A 22,151-nucleotide genomic window follows, 5' to 3' on the forward strand; every position below is an offset into this window, starting at 1 on the left:
ACAACAACAGCAACAATATCTACAACACATAGAACATTTAAACTATGTGCCAAGTATTGTTCTAAATATTTTGCTTGCATTCACATTTCATATTCTTAACTCTAGGAGGAAGTTACTATTGCTGTTCTCTCATTTTCTAGATCAGGTACTTGATAGCACAGAGAAGTTAGGTAACTAAGGTTGCAAAGCCACTAAGTGGGAGAGATAAGATTCAAACTCAGGAGGATTTAGTCAAATCACAGGGCTAACCTCTAGGTCCTAATAAGATTTTATCCCCATCATGTAGCTTTATTTTACTTTTTCCTTTCCCACCAATGTCATGTTGGCCCAGGACCTTCTTCTCATTCATTGCCATTTTCTTGCCCATCTTGACTTTAACTCATGTCTTCCTGGAGTCTTTCCAACCATAGTTATCTCACAGCTGATGAACTTTAGTGCAACCCAGGACCTCCTTTAGAGGCTCCTGAAAGGACTTACTGTCTAAACTCAGTGTCCGAGGTAGGAGAGACTAGGCCACTCATTAGTTTTAGCTTTATTAAGTAGCTTTATTGAAGTATAATTGATATACAAAAAATCTGCTCATATTTATGTCTACTATTTGATGAGTTTGGACATATGCAAACCCTAGTTGGTACTATCACCACTGTCAGGACAATGGACATCCAAAACCTCCCAGAGTTTCCTTTTGTGTATGTTTCTTTCTTTTTTTCTTTTGAAGTCAGAACACTTAACATGAGATTTGACAGGAAAACAAATTTTGAAGTGCACAATACCATATCGTTAACTATAGCACTATGTTGTAAGCAGATACCTAGAACTTATTTTTCTTGCATAACTGAAACTTTATACCCACTGAATAACAATTCCCCATTTTTCCTTCCCCCCTTCCTAGCCTCTAGTAACCAGTATTGTATTCGCCACTTCTATGAGTTTGAGGTTTTTTGTGGTGATGGAACAGTTTTATATCCTGGTTTTTGTGGTCACACAAATCGACACATGGAATAAAATTGCACACACACAAACACACACGTGTTTTAAAAAATGGTAAAAATTAAGTTCTGTAGTCTAGTTAACATAATGGATCATTGTCAATTTCCTGGATTTGATTATTTTGCTAAAACTTTGTAAGATGTTGCCATTGGGGGAAGCTGGGTGAAGGGTAAATGGGACTCTTTGTACTATTTTTGGAATTTCTTCTTGAATCTTTAATTATTTCAAAATACAAATAAAAAGAGGAAAGGAAAGTAGGCTGAATGCCTAGGACTGGGGTTCAGGGAGGTGAGCAAGAGGAGTATGAAGGAGGCAAACGGGCTGAGAAATATTTCTGGAAGTTTAGCTTAGCAAAGGCTTAAACTTGCTTCTCATCATCACTTCTCCTGTCACTACCTCCTCAGTGCTCTTTATTCTGCCCATGTTAAAGAGCTGTTTCTCTATTGCTTCTTCTTCTTTTTTTCTTTTTTTTTTTGTCTTTTTGCCATTTCTAAGGCCGCTTCTGCAGCATATGGAGGGTCCCATGCTAGGGGTCTAATCGGAGCTGTAGCTGCCAGCCTATACCAGAGCCACAGCAATGTAGGATCTGAGCCGCGTCTGCAACCTACACCACAGCTCACAGCAACACCGGATCCTTAACCCACTGAGCAAGGCCAGGGATGGAACCTGCAACCTCATGGTTCCTAGTCGGATTCGTTAACCACTGAGCCACGACGGGAACTCCTCTGTTGCTTCTTAGTTATAGTGCTGAGCAGAGAACTAGATCTATTCCTGATGATAAACCAATCAATCTCAGCCCATTGGGTGTAATCTCCAGGCCTTCAATCCTTTTCAGTTATTAGTTTTTCTCTTACCTAATATTCAGAGTCTGCTTCTTTGCTGCCAGAGGTGTTTTTTAACATCTGAATTTGATGCCACTGCAGATGCTAGAAGTTGCCAGAAGGCTGTCCTCCAGATAACTCTTGCTCTAGCTTGTATCAATGTCTTGTTGCAATTAGCATTCAGAATATGCACTGTCACCTTATTAAAATTTATATTTTTTAATGGAGAAAGCACATGCAGAGTTGACTGTGGAGCTGTGGTTTATCTTTGTTCTTCTTAGTTACCTGTGTCTAAATTAAGCTGAACCTGTGGGCCACTGCTATTTCTAAACAGGCATAACGATTTACTAAGGTTAATGCCTGGGGAACATTAACCTTGCAGACACTAATCTAATTCAGTGCCTTCACAAGTGCATAATGCAGGAGTTTGGAGTTTCGCCAAAAAGCCCTCTATTCAAATGAAGATTCAGTTGGCAAGGGGTGGGAAGGTGGGTGTGGACAAGGGAAGGAGAACACCAGAATCGGCTTTATAGATATTTTAATGCTTTTCCTTTCTCTCTCCCTTTAGAGGTTATGTCTAGGTATTGCAGAGAGCCGCTAAATAAATCTTCAGACTATTATGAAGAAATCTTAATGAAGGTGTTTCATTCTAAGGTAAGTTCCTATGCTCATAATCACTCAACTTTCATCAAGTATCTTTTTATGTTACATGGCTGACCTTGTGCTAGGGTGCGGACACAAAGATGAGTAATTGTAAACCATTGCACAAGCACCTCAGGGCTCCCAACAAATGTTAGTCGAATGAAGGCACCGTTAAGGAGGTCACATTTTGGATAAGGTCACTTAAAGGGCCTCCAAAGATTGAGACATAACCGTGCAATCCCAGCTCTACACAGACCATTACAAAGTCTTTGCCATATAGACCGAGAAGGTTTGGGTCCCAGGTGAGGCGGGTGTTCAAACCATGTAAGACTGCACAACAGGGTCCAGGGCCGGATGTCTGGATCTCTCTCTATGCTCACACCCTGCATATGTTTGCAGTCACTAACAGGGCTTGCTAGTTTCAAGGGTGCAGGGCTGCCGCTCCTGGAAAAGGTGGCATTTGGGGTGGTAGAGGCCAACGACTGGAAGTTGCGGGGGGAGAAGGCTATAGAAGAAAGGAGAATCGGAAAGGCAAAAAAATTCTCGCAGATAACCTTTCACCTAGGTCCCCGCTCCTTCCCTTGCCCACGGCCTGAAATGCACCCGACCCCCGAGTCCTCCACTTCTCAGGGCACAGATTAAGGCTGAAGGCGGACCCCATCTCAAAGACATTATTTCCTCAGTTCTGATCTTTTTCGAACTGCTCTTCACCCAAGCCAAGCCCGGGGGAACCCGCGGCTCAGGGCCAGCTTCCCGGACCACGCCGGGCTGGTGACACGCAGGCGCCAGAATTGAAGCCACGCTGGGTCTCTCCAGCTTGGTCCTGGTCCCACGAAGGGCGGGCGCCCCAGCGCGCTTCCCGTGTGCGGGGTTTCCCACAATGCACCGCGCCGGCAGTGGCGGCGACCGCGGCGGCGCTCTAGGCCGGGCATGTCTGCGTCTCTACTGCTCTGGGAGGAGGAAGAGAAGGAGGAAGAGGAGGAGGAGGAGGGGGAGGAAGAGGAGAAAGGCGCAGGGGTGGGAGCTGTTGCCGAAGCTGCCACAGCAAAAGTTCACCCCCCTCCCCCCTTCCCCTCCTCTCAAGGCCCCTAGAGAGGTTGAAGCTGCCGCCGCCTGCAGTCGGTGACCGCGCGACTCGGCGCCTGCCCGCGGTAAAGCGCTCGGCCTGGCAGGCCTGGGCCCGGGGGAGGGCGGGGGAGGGGGAGGGGGCGGCGCGCGGGGGGAGCGCGCGGCGGTAACGGCCTGACCCCGGGGGGAGCGAGCCGTGGCGAGGCTGGGGGTGGCCGGGGGACCGGCCGAGGCGGAGGGAAACGCAGGCGCTGGCCGGGGGACGGGAGGAGGCAGGGCGCGGATGGTGGGTTGGGGGGTTGAGAAAGGATAATGACGGGGGTGGCTGAAGCGAGAAGGCGGCCTCCGGGGCCGGAGGGGGGTGTCAGAGGTAGGGAAGGAGGTGGGATGATTGCACTGGGTGGCCGGAGGGTGCTGGGTGTGGGTGTGAAAAGCCTAGGGAGACACCAGGTCTCTTGTCCACCGAGCCTGGTGCAGTGCTTTATGCACCGCAGGCCTCAGTCACTGTTGCTGCCTGAATGTGTTCTTTGGGAGAAGGGAAGGGCAGGGGTTGGAGAAGAGGGACTCCTTGCAGGAAACGTAGTGGAAGCGTGCACTGAGAGAGAGGCCGGAGGGAAAGATGCCGGGTAGGTGGAGGAATGCAGGGGGTGGCTGTGGAGGAGTCTTGAGGATTTGGGGGGTGTTCATTGTGCAGATACATTAGGTATTTCGTTATGGAAAGAACTGAAGCGTTTCCAAGGAAAGGAAAGAAGGGGTTTAACGAGTTTCCCTGAATAGAAAGGGTCGGTTTGAAGCAAGAGGGAGTGCTAAATACTAGAGAATATGAAGAGAATGCCTGATAGAAGAGACAGATGTAGCAGAATTAATAAATGTTGGCCCAAGGACTAAAGAGTTATTCCAGATGGGCCAGAATGGCCTAGTTCCGAACCTGTTTGGGCTCTTCTGTAGATGACATCTGGTAAGTGTGGGTACCCGGCAAGTGGTTGGGGTCACTGAGAATTAGACTTTAGTCTGTGGTTTGGTTTGAGACCTCCACCAGTGAATGTAACAATCTCTAATGCAGACCTAAAGAACATGCCCACCCTGCAGGGATTCTCTAGGCCATGAAGTTGAGATTTTAGCAAATTTGAAATATCACTTACCAGAAGCTGGGTGAACACTGTACTGGCAGATGCTGGAATGGAAATTACTTGACTTGGCGGTTTTCTTCTTCACTGCCCAGCTTATCTGGTCCAAGAGAACTGTTGCCATATTATTCAGCTTGGGTTGCAGTACACAGGGTTATAATTAATGGTGGGCAGAGTCCATGCATGGTGGCCCTTCTTTGGAGACTCCATTTGTAGCTCAAATTAGTCTAATTGACTGGATTGGTTCCATAACTCGGCTGGTGAGAGATTTTTGCCATTCACAGCTCCTGAATGTATACTCTCATTGAGGCATGGTGGTATTGAAGAAAAATGCAGCAGCCTACAAAGTGTGGGCCTGCAGAATGGAGGATTAGGATATCTGTTTGGGTCATAAGTTGCAAGGTCAGGACTGGTTGTCTTGAGATCTAGGGGAACCTGAAGAGACTGGATGATTCTAGAGCCACGTTAGAGGGAGTACTCGCATTTATTTCCATATCAGGACATGTACCCAGGCAATTGGATTTGCTGAGCTCACATCAGACCAGATTTCCAAGAGGGAACTTTGGGCTAGAACCATACCCTTAAAATTTACCTGAAGATTATTTGCCTTTTGTTATTAAGAAAGACTGTATACACATTGCATTGTAATGTTAATTCAGCTGAGGAGTTGGTAGTATGAAGAGACTTGTGATGGAAATGAAGGGGAGGGATTAAAGGGGTAGATTGGAAAGAAATTTGGGAGAGGTGTGGGAAAATTTAGTCTTCCATTCATTTTGCAAATAACTCTGAAGGAGGATGATAATTTAGCATTTGACTGGAAGAGGGGCTTTTATTAAAATTTTGACTTCTAGAAATAATTCAGAATTATTTTTATTTTATTTGCTTATTTAGCTATTTAGGTCTGCACCCGAGACATATGGAGGTTCCCAGGCTAGGGGTCGAATTGGAACTACAGCTGCCAACCTACACCACAGCTGCAGCAACGAAGGATCCGAGCCATGTTTGTGACCTACACCAAAACTCAGGGCAGCGCTGGATCCTTAACCCACTGAGCGAGGCCAGGGATCGAACCCGCAACCGCATGGTTTCTAGTCTAGTTTGTTTCTGCCGCGCCATGATAGGAACCCAAGAATTATTTTTAAAAGATTCGGAAAACTTTCTGTCAATACCTTCAGAGATCTTGTTCTTTTTAAGGGCTTCAATATATTACATAGTAGGATGTGCCAATTTTTATTGTCATTTTAGTATGAGAAAGTTTGTTTTCCTTACCCTCACTGGTACTGGGTATTATCAGTTCTTTAATTTTTGTAAGTTTAATGGATGTGAAGTATGTCATTAATGTTTTTCTCTCCTTAAGTTATATGAAATCATGTGTACATTATTTAAAAAAATTGTCCTGAGGGAGCTTATAGTGAAAAGCAATAACCCCTGTCTCACCTGTCTATTGCAGTCCTACTGTCCAGAGATCTAAGCATTAATTTGTGTACTTCTTATCATGCTTTTCTCTAGATCTCCAAGTAATATGCATGCAATATTTTTTCTTGATAGATCAAAATGACATTGAAAAGGACTTCTAACTATGAGTGGAAAGGATTGATGTCGCTAACATTATCCACTTTCTCCTCCTTTGTGTACTTTGGTAGTAATTATTTTAGCTTTTTAAATTAGATGTTTTTATATCTTTGATATTCTTTTTTTTTTTTTGTCTTTTTTTGTCTTTTTTTTGTTGTTGTTGTTGTTGTTGTTGTTGCTATTTCTTGGGCCGCTCCCGCGGCATATGGAGGTTCCCAGGCTAGGGGTCGAATCAGAGCTGTAGCCACCGGCCCACGCCAGAGCCACAGCAACGCGGGATCCGAGCCGCGTCTGCAACCTACACCACAGCTCACGGCAACGCCAGATCTCTAACCCACTGAGCAAGGGCAGGGACCGAACCCGCAACGTCATGGTTCCTAGTCAGATTCGTTAACCACTGCGCCACAACGGGAACTCCTGATATTCTTAAATAAAAAACATTTTAAATTAGACTGGAAAAAGTGGGTGAGATGATTAAGGGAAATTTGATGGATGGACCTATAGGAAAGACTAGATTGTAGGAAACTGCATCTTTGCAGCCTAAGGGCTGCTGGTTAGATAGAAGGAGTTGCTTGGCAGTGTTCATCTTGGAGTTAATTACCAGGTCAACTGCAGAATTCCTTGACAGTCTTCTGGAGAGTTTCAGTGTAGAGAATCTGAGAAATGGATTAAAATGATCCTTAATTGTTCTTTCAGGCTTCTGTGGCAATTTTTGTTTTTTAAGGAAAGAATAGATTTGGTGTATTATGTGTTTCTACTTTGTGAGGGAGGGAAGGAGGGATGGGAAATGTGATAAGAGGGAGAGAATGAGGGACAGGGTATGGTGGAGATGATAACTTTGTCAGAGGCTAAAGAAAAGGTAAAGAATTCTGAGGACATTTGGATATAGTGATTGTGAAGAAGATTTAAATTACAGTGGCGAGACAGATTTGTGGTAGTTTTAAATTATCATTTTTAAATCACTAATATATTGGGAATATAGTGGGGAAAGGTACACTGCTCATATATTATGATAGATTCATCAAATAATGGTCTTTGAAATTTGGTATGAGGCACAACATCCCTGAGTCAGTGTGACAGATATTGGGAGTACAGAACGGAAGATCTTGTTTCCCTTTTCCAAAGTCTTGTTTAAATAACCCCAGCTTTTAAGAATCTTTCTTACTTTGAATGAGAACAGCATTCATGTCTTGATTATATACTACTAAGTCTTGTATTTGTTTTATGGGAATTATTTTCTCTTTGTTTTACAAGTAATAGCTAGATTGTAACCTGCTCTAGAGCTGAGACTTTCTTTAATCTCTAGGAAAACTCATAACAGCTTGATTCCTAAGTACTTAAAAAATACTTGTTGAATGACTGATAGAAAGTAATGTTCACTGATAGTACTGATGGTAGTGGGACTCTGAGAAATTGCTGAGCACTATGGGGATATTGTAGACAGAATTGTATATGTGAGTGTATATTTGAGATAGTCAAGGACAAAGGGATATCTGACTGGCGAAGGCCTCTAGATTTAAGGGAAGTTGACAGAGTGGATTAGAATGGAACCATAACAATCCTGCAAAAACATCTAATCTGAGGCTGGTTTATTCTGAGTAAATCTGGTCTGGAGCTGAAGGCTGGTTTAATTTGGATTTTCTTACCTCAGGCCTAAATGACTGCTTAGAGATCTTTAGCTGCTTTAAGAATCTGTCTGATTTAATTCATTTTTAGGATAATAAAAAATCATTAGATGAAGTTTCTTCCCTCAAGGGATGTATGGTATTACATTCTTTTTAGGGGGAGAAAAACAGTTGTGCAGCAATTCCATAACAGTGTAAAATTTCAGAAAATTGAGTTTTATCTTCTTTCCCACAATTCCCTGGCTTACCCACAGTTATCCATTCTTTCCTAAAATTCCCTGTCCCTTCCACTATTCTTTTTCCTCCCAGAATCCCCATCTCTCCTACAATTCCACATGTATCTCGAAAGTCCCTATCTCTCCAGCCACTCTTTCACAAAATGACCCACTCTTTCTCCAAATTTTCTGATACATTCCATAGTTCTCCCTCCCACAATTATTTCTCTCCCACATTCCTCCCATTTCTCCAGCAATCTTCCGTTATTTCCCATAATCCTTAGTTCTTTCAGAAGATTGATTTTTTAAAACTACTATCAAAAGTATACCTCCAAATGAGAATTTTTGTGTTTTGACAGTCGCTTTCAGTGGTAGTGTTCAGAACTTTTGGGGAGCACCTTTTCTCATTTATTGTGTGTGCACATTCTGCGCAGTATATTTATTTATTAAGTACCTATTGTGTACTTTTGGGGAAGGGATTCTATACAGGTGAGGAAAATACGGTCCTTATCCTCCAGGAGTTCACAGTCCCTCTAGGACTGTAATAATACAAGGCTTGATATTCTGAATGGTCTCATTGGTGACAAATTGTTTGAGTTTGAAAGACTTGATTTTTAGCAATGTTGAAGATCTGTCATTGTCAAGTAGAGTGAATAAAGAATAGTTTTGGTTTAAATTCAATTAGTTGCAGAAATGGGGATGATTTTCTTGGTTGACTTTTCTCATTTTTTAAAAAAAGTTATAGTTGATTTACAACGTTGTGCTAATTTCTGCTGTACAGCAAAGTGACCCAGTCATATATATATATATATATATATACATACATTCCCTTTCTTATGTTATTTTCTATCATGATCTTTCCTAAGAGGTTACATAAAATTTTCTGTCCTGTACAATAGAACCTTAATTGTTTATACAATCTAAATGTAATAGTTTGCATCTATTGTCTTGGTTGACTTACTAACTAACTTTGCAGAACACTCCCAAAGAAGGATTTGGAAATATTTTGAGCAGTGGCCATAGCTTCACATGTAGTTAGTTAGGTATTAGTTAACCTAATTTTGGTTAAGTGCATCAGATGGTTAGATGGATGGAGTGGAATAAATGAGTAAGGTAGTAGCCTCCCTAGGTAACTTTTAAAGAAGACCACTCTGATTTTAATATGTAAGTAAATTCTGGCTATGTTTGTTAACAGTTCATTACCGTTAACGAGATAGTTTAAGTTCACAAATGAGTTTTACAGACAGTAAGTGCTATGGGAGTTCAGAGAATGGAGAAACAAGTATTGGTTAAGGTTTGGGGAAAGGATTTAAGTGTACCATACTTTAGCTAGACATTTGAAAGGATTCCTTAGGGATCTCAGGAGAGGAGCTAAATTGCTCCAAATTCTCCTGCAGCCCTAGAATGAACCTAGAGTCTGGATCTATTTTTGTCTGAATGCTTTCTGCCTATTTCATTTTAGCTACTCCTACTGGTTCATTCCTTTTCAAATTCACCTTTGCTGGGTAGATTTTGAGCCCCCTGGAGCAGCTGGGGGGGCGGGGAATGTCTGTTTCCATCTATGTTTAGTGTTAACTTTTCATTTTTCCTTTTTTGAGCCTGTACCCCACAGATGACTTGGTCTCTGTTAGTGAAGAGTATGAGTCAACTTGGCTCTGTTATCCCGGCATTTTTCTGCATGCTTTTCTCAAAACTGCTTTCTGAATTACAGAATAGAACAGACAAGAGAATTGAGGGCATATCTCCATGCTTCTTGAATAAATGAATGAATGAGAAAGTATTTGAAATAATTTATCTAAACAGTCTGTGTGTTTTATTTCAATTTATCCATAACCTGCCTTTTTGTACAAAGGATTTAATGTACACCATAAATGAATTGAGATAATTGAAATCTAGTTAAAGAGAAGATGAAAGAAATATCTATGTAAAGAATATTCTTTAAGACCTATCATGGATGTTAGAGAACTAGGAATAAAATGGAAGATAAGCAGATGGAGAAGGAAAGGTGTTATTTGATAGAAAGTATGATTCTGAAAGAAGAAAGAGGTTTTTGATGGGTTATGCTTACAGGAAAGCAAGAGAAGATTGAAGTTAAAGAGGATTGTTTGAAATGGTTAATTTCAGGAGGAAAATGGTAAGACTCCTTGAAGGATGAGCGTTTCAGAAGTTTGGAATGTAATAGAAATTATATATGGTGTTGATTTATAACTGAGGCTACAGAAAATAATGGTGAGTCAACAGATAATGCACATTTTTTTTCTTTTCCTTTTTTTTTTTTTTTTTTTTTTTTTGCTGTTTAGGGCCACACTTGTGGCATATGGAAATTCCCAGGCTAGGGGTCAAATGGAGCTGCAGCTGGTGGCCTACGCCACAGCCACAGCAAGGCCAGATCCGAGCTGCGTCTGTGCCGGATCTTTAACCCTCTGAGTGAGGCCAGGGAGCAAACCTGCATCCTTATGGACACTAGTTGGGTTCTTAACCGCTGAAGCACAATGGGAATTCCCACGTTTTTTTTTTTTTTTATGGCTGCACCTGCGGCAAATGGAATTGCGAAGGCTAGGGGTTGAATGGGCGCTGGAGCTGCCTTCCCACACCACAGCCACAGTGCAGGATCTGAGCCACATCTGTGACCTGTGCCATAGCTCTTGGCAGTGCCCGATCCTTAACCCACTGAGCGAGGCCAGGTGTCAAATCCCCATCTTCATGGATACTAGTTGGGTTCTTAACCTGCTGATCCACAATGGGAACACCAGATAATGCACATTTGTTGTATGCAAAAACATTATTAGATGTAATCAGGAATAAATTCTTTAGGATTTATATTCTAATGGGGGGCTGGACTTGAACACAAATAATTACACTATGATTACAAATGTATGAAAAGAAAAATACTGATTGTTACTGAAGGAAAAAAACATTTGACTAGGGCAAAACCTAGGACTTCATTTAGTGGCATGGAATTGGCATTTTAGCTAGGGATGGATAGGATTCTCACTGACAGAAATGACTAAAAAGAACATTTCAACCTGAGGGATTAGCAAAAGCAAAGGCCTGGAGGTGAGAAGCAAAGGAGATGTGAGGAATAATGAGTTGATTTTAATTTTTTTTTTTTTTAACTCTGATCTACAGTAAGGAATACATGTTTCATCTTCACCTAATACATGCATGTATGAGTATTTGCATGTATGTATAAAACAAAAAGTTTCAATGACAATAATTGTCCTTATGTTGGGTGCACTCGATGTTTTACGCTGGCTGAAAAGAAAAAAAAAGATGGCTGTCATTCATTTAACTGATTTCATGACAAACTAAATAACTGATCACAAACTGTAGTTTGAAATACAGAGGGAGTTCATGAATAAGGCATAGTATGATATAAGGTAGGAAGAATCTCACTTGGGGCTGGGTTGATAAAGAATGGCCTTGAAAGCTAAGCGAGGTAGTTTGTATTTGATATGACAGAGTGTTGTGCTTAAGTAAACACACAGAAGCTGTGTTTTAGACTTGGCCCTTCTGTTTACCCGCACTGTGTTTATGGTGAGAATCCCTTCCTTTCTGAGACTCAGTTTTCTCATCAGGAAATTGATAATCATTATACCTCTGGCAAGGGTTGCTGTGGAGGATTTGAAGATTAAAGTATGTTAATATAGGGTTAACGCATGCTGACATATATCATTAATGTAGAGCTATTGAACTTTTTTGAGTCGAGGGCTGAATCAGGGACTATATATTAGATACTTTAATCTGACAATAGCTATATCATACAGAATTGATTTAAGGCAGTGTGGTGGTAAAAAGTGGAGGTGAGAAGCCCAGTTAGGAGGCAGGGGAGAAACTAAGAAGGGCTTTGAATTAGTTTGATAGCAGGAGGATTAGAAATGAGGTGAGATGTGATTGGATGACGAGAGGGGAAGATGACTAGAAAACTAGAGTTGGGGAAAGTTTCAAAAGGCAGCAGCTGAAATTGGATTACATCTTTGGGTAGTTTGGTGAAGTATATTAGAGTAGATAGTTAAAGTTTCTTGCATGTAGTAGGTCCTCAGTTTGTTGAATGATTAAATTTGTAAGGTGGAGGAACCAGTTGTAAGTGGAGACAGTGATAGAAGGTTTTGAGAAGAAGGGGTTAGATTGGAGGGTACTTTTGATGGTCTACCAGAATTTATTCATTCAGGGAATATTTTTACATACTTACTGTGTACAGGGTTCTATGGTAGGCAGTGTGAAGGATATGTATTTATATATGACACAGTTCATATTTTTTGGGAGTTTTTTCCCAGGGACAAAATGTGTACAGATGTACTATAGTAGGTTCAACTTTGTGGAGGAATTAACATATAGCTTAGAACTTGAAGGATAAATAGGGTTATAGTAGGCATGATGGTGAGTGTTGGCATTCCAAGAAGAGGGAGTGATAGAGTGACAGTGAGAAACATTCTGGGTATGTTGAGAGGTGGTCTAGATGAGCTAGAATTTAGGGTTCCTGTTGATGAATGGAGGAAAATAAAGCTGTAAAGAGAACAAAACATGTGCAAATCCAGACCAGACTGTTTTTTGAATATTTATTTGTTGAGAAATAACTTATATAGAGGGCTTAAGTCTTAAGAATACAGATTTTTTTTAAGTTTACGTTTATGTCAATGTAAATATATAGAACATTTTCAGCATCCCAGAAGGTTCCTTCATGTGTCGCCTCCTAGTTGATGACTCCTTCAACCAAAAGTAACTACTATTCTGACCTCTATTGCACAGAGTAGTTTTGTGTGTATTTTTTTTTGGCCATACCCATGGCATGCACTCCTGGGCCAGGGATTGAACCTGTGCCACAGCAGTGATAACGCTGGATCCTTAACTGCTGGGCCACCAGGAGACTCGAGTTTTGTGTTGTTTTTTAATTTTATATTAGTAGAATCATGTTTCTGTGTTTGATTTCCTGTGCTCACCATATGTCTGTGAGATTTCATCCATGATGCATACAGCAATAGGTAATTTCTTTTTATTGCTTTGTGGGATTCAGTTTGTGAATATACCACAGTGTGTTTTTCCATTCCATGATTGTTGGAAAATTGAGAAGTATTTATTTTTTGGAAGTTAAGGAGTTTTAACGAGTCAATATGTAGTGGAGAACTGTTGAGGATTTTTGAGTGGTAATGCTAATTTGATGACCCTGTTTTGTTTGTTTCTCTGTTTTTTTGCAATGAGGAGAACCTAGTAACCAGAAGACAGAAGGCTATGACAGAGGTGTGAAGTATTTAGAATCTAAATTGGGATGGTAGTGGTAGGAATAAAAGGAAAGGAATTGGTGTAAGAAGTATTTCAAGGAAAGAATTGAAGGGTTTGATGGCAAATGGGCTTTTGGGAAACTATGAATTAAAAGAGAAAAAGAAAAGTTAAGGGAAACTCCTGGGTACTGTGAGAATGGTGGTGCTTAGAAGAAATTATTGAATCAGTTAGCAGAACCATTTTGATGGGGAAGAATGACTACTTTGGTTTTAAGCCACATAGACCAGTGTGTGAGGCACCAATGAAGTATCCAAGGGAAGTTATCTAGTTAGAGTTAAAAATACCGGGTTCATCTGAGGAAAGAGTTCCAGTAGAAATTTGGGAATACATACATAGAGTTGATAATTGAAGCTACTACTTCTGGATTTGGTAGGGTGCTGATGGCTATGAAATTATTTGGACTAATGATTGAGGTGCTAATTGAAGCAATAATTGAAGAATTTAGTTTAAAAGAAATAACTATATATTTAATTCCTCAGGAATTAAAGTAGATTGTAGCAGAAGGTTTTGCTTTAAAGATTATTTTTGGGAGTTGGGTAAAGATAACCATATGTATGAGGGTAGAAAATGTAGAGGCAGTGGTAAGGGATGAGACCTTGAGGGGGAGAGAATCAGAGATAGCTCCACGACAGAACTTGGGAAAATACCCACTATTTATAGGGCTAAGAAGAGGATTGGTCGTCACTGAACACAGAAGAAGCAACCAGAGAGACCAGAGTAGAACAATGTTACAGTGATGTAAATCAAAGGAGGTGGTCCAAGTGTCATTGCCAAACAAAGGACACGAAGTTGGGTGGTGGGTCATAGGATTTGGTACATGGGATTGTTTTTTCGTCTTCAAGAGAGCAATTCAGAGACCAGAGTGCATGGGGTTGAAGGACTGAGTGGGTTGGAAGAATATGGACACATCAACTATAGGAATTGTATTAAGAAATTCATTTTAAATTTTGAGGGAATTTTAAGGAAGAGATTGAGTATTTGATAGCATTAAGGATTTAAATATGAACATGATTTGGATTAGTCAATGAGATGGAGAGTTGTATTTAGAATAAGTCAGTTGCAGAAGATTTCATAGATTTCCTGGTGTGTGGATGTGGAAAAAATAGATGGCTAAGATTGTCTCTCCTTAGGGAGATGCATGGTGGATATAATGGGAGATCATGATATTTCAGTCAGGGTGCTATTAAAATGGCTGCTGGACATATTAAAATTGTGTAGGGAGATAAGAGAAGCCAGAAGATGAAGAGCTGGTGTAGACCTAGAAAATAAAGTAGTTGTGATTTAAAAAAAAAAAAGTCTCTGAAGTTTCAATCCTAGTGGTACAGTACTTCCAATTGATAACCTGTTTTCACTATATACGTTTGGGTGGCTCAAGTGCAGATGAAGGTTTTAGGATTTGAAGAAGGTCAGGATGGAGAAAGTTCTTAAACACCTCACACACTGAGAATAATGGCTGAATATGGGACAAAGTAGAATTGAAGTCTTTGGGGAGGGAGCATGAGAGAGATTCTGGAGCTTGGTAGATGTTGCAGATGGAATGGTTTAAATGAGAATTGTGAACTGCACAGGGATGTTTTCGTGATATGAGAACAGGGGGAGTGGCCTTGGGGAGTAGGGAGTAGTTGGTGCTTTTATCAAGCTGAAGGAATAGGAGAATGGATAGCTAAAGTCCTGAGAGAAGCAAGTTGTCCAGGAAAAAGCCAAGCTTGAGGTAAGATGAAGAGGCATCCAGACAAGAGATGATAGTGATCTGAATTGTTGTGGCATGGGGTTGGAGGTAAATGATGGGTTTGTTCTTTCACCAGTTCTTTAAATTTTTTATAAATAAATTTTACTTGCAAAATCATAACCATTTATGTAGAATATACTGAGATAAATTCAGCTGAGAGTTATTTGTGGATTAGAAATGAGACAAAAAAAAAATGGTGAGGTGGAGATGTACTAATATGAAAGGCAAAAGACGTGTTGTAGTTTGTTGACCATAGAATATGGGCAGGCTGATAGGAGCTAGTAAATGGTAAAAATGAATGAGGAGGTTGGAGTTGACCTGAATAGGAATAAGAGTAAGATGAGGAGGAGAGTGAGTAGCTTCTAGTGGAGAAAACATGGAGAAAAAATAATGCTACCTAGGAAAGTAGATGCCAGGACCCTATTTCTTTTCTGTGCTCGTAAGGACAGTCTCTGCTACCTATGAGGTTATTGTAAAGGTGAGAGTACCTCATTCATAACTTTTTACAAAAATAGCATTAATGATAGAGCCATTGAGCTCTTTGATCTCTACTTGATTTTGAGTGCCTCAAAAATCACATCAGGAGTTCCCGTCGTGGCGCAGTGGTTAACGAATCCAACTAGGAACCATGAGGTTGCAGGTTCGATCCCTGGCCTTGCTCAGTGGGTTAAGGATCTGGAGTTGCCGTGAGCTGTGGTGTAGGTTGCAGATGCGGCTTGGTTCCCGAGTTGCTGTGGCTCTGGTGTAGGCTGGTGGCTACAGCTCCGATTCGACCCCTAGCCTGGGAACCTCCATATGCTGCACGAGCGGCCCTAGAAAAGGCAAAAAGACAAACAAACAAACATCAAAAATCACATCAGACTTTGTAAAAATTTTATAGTGATAATTTGTGTATGTAAAGAGGTTCAAGTTAAAAGTGGAAAGAATGGGGCGGATAGTAGGAAGGAGGTGTCCTAAAGGATCTAAAATGGCTTCTGTAGTTTTTTCTTTCTTGCCTGCGATTTTTATTTATTTGTTCTTTGTTTTTTTAGGGCCGCACCTGGGGCATATGAAAGTTCCCAGGCTAGGGGTTGAATCAGAGCTACAGCTGGCAGCCTACACCACAGCAATGCCAGGTCCAAGCCGTGCCTGCGACCTACACCACAGCTCATGGCAACGCTGGATCCTTAACCCACTGAGCAAGGCCAGGGATCAAACCCGCACATGTGATTTTATATCATATATTTCTTAGTGTTCTTATCTCATTTATTGCCTATACATAGGTGACTTCCAGGTGGATGGTTCTAAATATGCTTTCTTTTCTTATTTCTAGCTGTTTATCATTTGTTGACTATTTCTTGCCAATTCCAAAACCAAAATATAGCTAAAACTGAACCATTGCTTTTTTTATTTTGTTTTAAATTTGAATTATAACCTCAGGGCTTGAAAGTTCATTCTCTTCCATCGATGGTATTTAAGACCTAGACTAGGCCTCTTTAGTTTGTGTCTCTACTCTCAAACTTTTGCTTGTCCAGTTATCAGTAGTATTGATTTTTGTTAGATGTTGTCTTCTGTCAGCTTTTCCCTGTACTAGCAAAGACTTGACTCTCAAGCGCTTACGTAGCTGTACAGTTTGATATTCTTTACTGTGCCTTGCTGTGGTCCCATCACCTGACATTTTAAAACCATGAAAGGAAAAGTGCTTTATGCTTCAGATTTTCATATTTGCATTATGTTCTTCTTCACAGGATTAACTCTTTCAGCCTCTGAGCAAAGAATACTTTCTGACCCTCCCGGGTTTTTGATGTTCCTTCATGTTTCAGAGAAAGCATATTTTGTGACAACGAGAAAAATATGACAAAGCACAAAATGTATAGTTTTGGTGTTCCGTTCTAGTGCAGCTTTGCTTCAGAATTAGTTCCAGAATCTAGCCCTAGATCATTCATCATTTTTTTTTCTCCTTCTATATTTAGTCAGTTATGAGATTTAATAATGAAGGACCTGTGGAGACCACTCAGAGCTTTGAAGGCCTAAGAGGGCCCATTGATGTCATTTTGCTCAACTCACAACTGCTGTAATCTGCCTGATTTGGTCTAGAGTTGTCTCCAGTATTTGCCCTAGATATAGTTGAGCCTTGGCAGTCGGGGGTATATTCTGAGTATTTGAGTGGGTTGTGTGAATTAGACTAATGATGGATATTCTAAGGACGGTGTTAGGAATGATTATAGTAGAAGTGGAGACAGTATGTTTTAAGTGATTTATTAATTTAACATAGATAAATTACTTCACAAGTAGGGATTGGATGCCTAAAAATCATGGTTGGCATGTTTTCCTTGTAAATTTGAGAAGAGCTAATATTTAAGGGATTAGAATGAAATACATACTTGATGTTTTGCAGGGTCCCTTATATACTTTGAACACATACACACCAGCATGTATGGATACATATAATGGTAGAGACAATGTGTTAATTTGATTATGTAATTAGACTCTTTAGGGAAATGGGTGTGGTAGTCTTAAGTTATGAGTGATTGAAATGAACTGGTAGAGAATATTTGGAAAAATCATTGTTAAATTATTGGGGGGTATGTTTAGGAATTGAATTTTTCAGCAATTGTGGTGGCCTCCCTGGAATAGGTTCACAAAATTTGAAGGCGATTTGGGGTTAATTTGTATGTTGGAGAGTGTTAGCTTTGAGACAATGAGGGACCAGACAAAAACCGCAGTGTTTGGGAAAGTTATTTATGAATTGATTTGGGTGTTGATAAAAATTACAGAAGTTAGCTGGGGAGAGTTTTTGTATAAGTAAATGGGAGATGTAATGAAGAGGTTTATGAGGAAGCTTGTTACTATTAGAAATAAATTTCAAAAGGGTAAAATTGGAAAGGCGGTTTAGGGAAGATTATTCTTTCAGGAAAATGCAGCTCTTAGGTTGAAAACAAGGAAGGCAAGGGAAAACAAATGAGTAAGATGTGGAGAAGTAAGAGGAAGAGGAAAGATTAAAGAGGTTACTGAAAGAGATTTCTCATTGTAAGGAGTGTTGAGTGTCTTGTTGGATACTACTTTTGAGAGTAGTAGGGAAGGGGCTTAAACATCCCACGGTGTGTAGGGAGGGGGAATTTAACTAAGAATAATTAAGTATAGTCGTTTCATTTCTTAAGAAATCCGGGAGGTAGGGAGCCCTCCTGGTGGGAGCCCAGGCCCGCCCGGGCGATTCTGCCGGCCCTCGGCTCGGCGGCGGGCGGAGCTGCTCGGGTGGCGGGCCCAGTGCTGCCACAGCAGGCAGCGAGCGCGGCGGAGCGGAGCAGAGCCGAGCCGAGCGCCGCCGAGATCCGCGTACCCACGGGTCCTCGGGGGGCGCTGCAGTGAGTGGGCAGGCCCCCGGCGGCGCGGTGGCGGCGGGGGGAGGGGCTTCCCCGAGCGCCCGGGCAAACCTCCGCACGCGGCTCGCACGGCTTCCTTTTGTTGTGTGTACGTGTGTGAGTGTGCGCGCGCGTGCGTGAGTCGCCCGTGTGCGGGGAGGCGGCGAGGAGTGCCGAGAGGCCGGGGTTTTTCCTGCCGGGGTGTTGGCGCGCCCGGGCCTCGGCCGGCGGTGGGGCCTTCCAGACACCCGTCTTCCGGGTCGGGGCCCTCGGCGGCGCAGTCTGGGCCCCTTCCCCCAGCGAGATGGCAAACTTTGTGAGTGGCTTTCGGCGGCTAACAAGTGTCTGCCTGACAGCGGGGGCCGACGAACGTTAATAGACACTGTGTTTTCCGTCTTAACGCTGTTTTTTTTCAAATCTTATATTGGACTGTGTTGTGTTTACAGTTTTATGGTGTGCGAAAAGGTCAGACGGGTAACTTAGTCTGCTAGACAGTTTTGTTTTGTTTTTTTTTTAAACTGGATCAAGAGCAAAAAAAAAAAAAAAAAGTACGCTCGTATCCCTACATTGGTTGCGTTACTAAAACCTGCATGTTTAGTAGTAAGAATAGTCCTAAAGCCTTTCCAGAATTAGGCTATAGGGCAAGCACCAGACTCTGAAGCATTTTTACAGTGCCAGGAAAGAACTCCTTGTGTAGTAGACTAAAAGCTAGATAGAGTTAGGAAATGCAAAAGTTAAAGCCCTTCCCAAGACATCGAATTAAAAACTGCTTTTTTTGTTTTACATAGTTATAATTTGTGTCGCTTTCATATAGAATTTTGCACAATCGGGCATGATGTGATCGAAGAAAGAGCATTTCTTGTTAACTTTATATAGAGCGATGGTAAAGGCACCACACAGTTTTGAAATTTCAAGTATGTTAAATGTTGCTATAAATAAAATCCTATTCAGATTTTTAGATTTAAGGAATCTAAAAATACGTTTGCAGTTGTCCTTTGGGTGCAGGAGGAAGTTCTGGGTTTCTCAGTACTTGTTTCTGTGCAGATTTTCAGTATTGTCAGCCTGATATGTGTGTAGAACCTTAAGATTACGGGTCTGTTTGCAGCTGGGAATAGACTCTGGGTCTCTTATTCCCAGTCTGGTGACCTATCCAAGAATAGACTAAGGAAACTGGGTATTTGTCTGTTTGGTGGAAAATATGGCTGACTTGATTTTTATAGTTAGTATTTAAAGAGCCAAAAAGTGATTGTGTGAACGTTTAATCTCAGTTGTAACATTTAGATGTGTGTGGTTTCTCCATATGAATGTCTTTGGCCTTTATTTAAATACATTAAGGACTTGAGGATGTTCCTCAGTGTTACTTTTCACATTTGTAGCACATTTACATTTGATTAAAACAGATAGATGCTATTGTATTTAATTGTGGGTGGATGTATTTTTTTGTGTTGGTATTTTTGGTGGTTAAAGAATAGTTGGTAATTTGAGAATGTGGAACCTCCTCACAAGTGCTAGGGAGAAGAGGAATTATGTTAACTTCTTTAATTTCTGATTTAAAAAAACCTCTGTCTTTATTGAAAGTACATATAAAGGTACAAATACCTGTGTATTTTCTTCTCAGTTTAATGTACTGCTATTCTTCTGTGCATATTACTACATTAGCCTCAATTTTTGTTCATTCCTAGCCTTTTTTAGGCCTTTTCTCCTGTGTCACAAAACAGTCTGTTTTCTTCCTTCTTCCCATTTCCAAAGAACCCTGAACATTTTAATCTAATAAAATGATTCTCCACTAGAGGTGATCTTGGCAATGTCTGGAGATATTTTTGGTTGTCACACTGAGGGGGCAGGGTGGGGGTGGGGTGTCTTGGTATCTAGTTGGTATCTAATTGGTAGGTACTAAGCATTCTTCAATGCATGATAGCCCCCCTCGACAAAGAATTAATCCTGTGCAAAATGTCAGTAGTCTTAATGTTGAGACGCCCTGATTTACTATATTGAGAATAATATTCTACCTGTGAAAGTTACTTATAATGTGATTGGCATCTCTTTATCACATCTGTTTTAAATCTTTTCTTGAAGTTGTGATTGGAATGATCGTGCCTCAAAAGTTATGAAGTATAATATATTTTAGAGCATTAGTACATAGGATTTTGGAGCTGGAAGATAAACAAGTATAACAGTACCTAGGTAAGGAAACAGGGTTTCAGAGAGATTGTGACTTACCAAAGATCCCACAGATAATGCAGAACTCAGGTCTCTTGTTATTTCTGTTAAATAAGTAATTTTAATTTACTTATTTAATTTAAATTAATTAAAATCATTGTTGAGGAAAATGGTATTTTTTAATCATTTTTGCTTGATAAATTTAAATAGCTAAAGTAAAAATTGCTTCTTGAGAATTTTAGTATGCAGTGAATTATTGTTTTTCAGATTCACGTGTTGAATTCTTTAGCATGGTTTTGTAACCACTGTAAACTTCTCCAGCATCTACTTTTTAAAAAAAAGTTTGAAGAACTGAAAAAGACTACTTACAATTGAAAAATGAAACAATTTGAAATTAATCATGACACTGTAGACAACATTGCAGATGCAAACCCAACTGGAATTGTTAAAATGTTTTAGGGTGTCTTGACCTTAGACATCTATTTTGTGAAGATTACTATAATGGTCAGTTATTGTGGGGATTGTAAATCTGTTCCAGCAACATCCTTGTGGTTAATTTTAGAAAAAGATATTGGAACTTTAGGTATTTAGATGAAATGTTTTCAAATTCATTGTATTGTCAGGGGAAGAAGAAATCAGTGGAATTCTTTTTAAGTTAATTTTTTTTTTGTAGTGCTTTTTTTTAAAAATGAGAAAAATAGGAGTTCCCTGGTGGCCTAGTGGGTTAAGAATCCAGTGCTATAGAATATTTACAAGAAAAAAAGAGATCCTTCAAGACCTAAAAAAAAGGGTTCGTGGACTTGGCACCAAAAGCATGTTCTATAAAAGAAAATAAACCAAACTTCATCAAAATCAAAAACATGTGCCCTGTGAAAAGATCTTAAGAAGATGTAGCTTATCCTAGCTAAAGACTGAGAGAAAATATCTGCAAACCATGTATCTGACAAAGATCTTATATCTAGACTACATGAACTCTCAAAATTCAACAGAAAAAATACTAATATTCTGATTAAAAAATGAGAGAAAGACACAAATAGACAACAAATAAGTACATACAAAGATGTTTAATGCCATTAGCCATTAGGGAATGGAAATTAAAACTACAATAAGATATCATTACAAACCTATTAAAACAGCTAAAATAAAAAACAGAAATAATAGCAAATGGGAAGGATGCAGAAAAAGATCTCTCATAAACTGCTGATAGGAATGTAATAGGGTACACCACACTGAAAAAAGTTTGAAAGTTTCTAATAAAACTAAACATGTCCTTGCCATTCAATCCAGGAAGCTCACCTTTGGGCATTAATCTCAGAGAACTTTACATAAAATCCTATACATAAATGTTTGCATTATTTCTGTTTTTTATTTTAGCTGTTTAAAAAATAGCTTTTGTATGTGGTCTATTTATACTTAGACTATCTGCATTTAAGGTAATTATTGACATATATATATATATATATTAGCACTTAGCCTACCATTTTTTTTTTTTTTTGTCTTTTTGCTATTTCTTGGGCCGCTCCTGCGGCATATGGAGGTTCCCAGGCTAGGGGTTGAATCGGAGCTGTGGCCGCCAGCCTA

The 22,151-nt window shown here is 40.4% G+C and overlaps 1 protein-coding gene across 9 annotated transcripts in view; it reads left to right on the top strand.

The window, feature by feature from the left end:
- Positions 1–3,418: 3,418 nt before the first annotated feature.
- ZNF148 (zinc finger protein 148) overlaps positions 3,419–22,151 on the top strand; it is a 125,049-nt gene continuing 106,316 nt past the window's right edge. For 5 of the 9 annotated variants that reach the window (XM_021070208.2, XM_084990884.1, XM_021070215.2 and 2 more), the window contains exon 1: positions 3,419–3,604. The gene's annotated coding sequence lies outside the window, so the exon portion shown is untranslated. Of the gene's footprint in view, positions 3,605–3,683; positions 4,480–18,457; positions 18,727–22,151 lie in introns of those variants that run through there. The other 4 variants (XM_021070209.2, XM_084990882.1, XM_003132619.6 and 1 more) reach the window with 2 other exon arrangements.

The sequence above is a fragment of the Sus scrofa genome, chromosome 13, assembly GCF_054392235.1.
Source record: "Sus scrofa isolate SSC_HxYL_T2T_F1_AM1 chromosome 13, Sscrofa_HxYL_maternal_Yorkshire_Landrace_v2.0, whole genome shotgun sequence".
NCBI lineage: Eukaryota > Metazoa > Chordata > Mammalia > Artiodactyla > Suidae > Sus > Sus scrofa.